Source organism: Haemaphysalis longicornis, unplaced genomic scaffold (assembly GCF_048455015.1).
Source record: "Haemaphysalis longicornis isolate Haplotype H1 unplaced genomic scaffold, Haemaphysalis longicornis Haplotype H1 scaffold_11, whole genome shotgun sequence".
Classification (NCBI taxonomy): domain Eukaryota; kingdom Metazoa; phylum Arthropoda; class Arachnida; order Ixodida; family Ixodidae; genus Haemaphysalis; species Haemaphysalis longicornis.
In genome coordinates, this window is record NW_027526214.1 from 71,416,153 (window position 1) to 71,417,217 (window position 1,065).

Genomic DNA, 1,065 nt, shown 5'->3' on the forward strand with positions numbered 1-1,065 from the left:
TCTTTTGAGCCAAATCCGCAGAGGGGATCCGGGGTGCCAGAGGTGGCAAGATCGGTGTGGTGGCGGCGGGTGCCAGTGCGGTTCCCACGTTGTCTGTACTCTCAGCACCCTCCAACTCACTGGAGGCTGTGGAGGCAGCGGCGGATGCTGCACAGCTCCCGACAGAAATGGTTTGCACCACGACCGATGCTGGCTCACCAAGCGGTGGGGTGGCGAGTTTGGCGGCGTGAGGCAAGCCAGCGGGGGACGATGGCGGGACCTGGTCAGTCTCGCTGAACTGGGTTCCTGCGGACCACAGGCGCCGCTCTGCCCCCCGGCGAGCTGCGTCGGCGTAGCTCCCCAGGGGGGGAAGAGACGAACCTCTTTCGCGCCTCTGGGAAGGTACGTTTCTCAGTGACTTTCACCTTGATTTCCTTCTCCAGTCTGAATTTCTCGCATGTTCTAGATTAGGCCCCGTGGTGTCCCTCGCAATTAGCACAGATGAGGGTTCATGATGGGCAGTTGTCAGATGCATGGTCATGTTGAACTGCTGGCATTTAAAACACTGGCGTGGGTTGGGGATGTATGGCCGGAAGGGGCAATGAATGAAACCAGAATTTACTGATTCAGGAACTCTGGAATGGTCGGAAGTCAATATGACATGTTTTATTGGGATTTCCTTGTTATCTCACCGAATCTTGGTACGGCTCACTACTGTCCCACCTTGGTCTTTGAGGCCTTCCAACAGATCCCTTTCGTTTTATTCATCAGATGAGGCCCTGGGAGCTAATAAGGCTGTGAGGGGTGTGACCCGTATGTGCAGATATGCGATACCAGTTTAGGTCAGGAGATTTGTAGCTTGTTGCTTATTTTTGGCTTCTAATCATTTCTCTAGTTCTAGGTTTTTTGGCTTCGTAGCATGGACCAACAATGCCCTCAAGAAATTTTGAGATCAGAAAGACAGCCTTTGGCGTCAGGGGGTTCGATATGTCAACAAATTGCATTATCGAATACCTAGGCTAGTTATCCAGCTATGGGAAACTCGTCGGTGGCAACGGAGGAAAGGGTACTTCCGGGGGGGGGGGG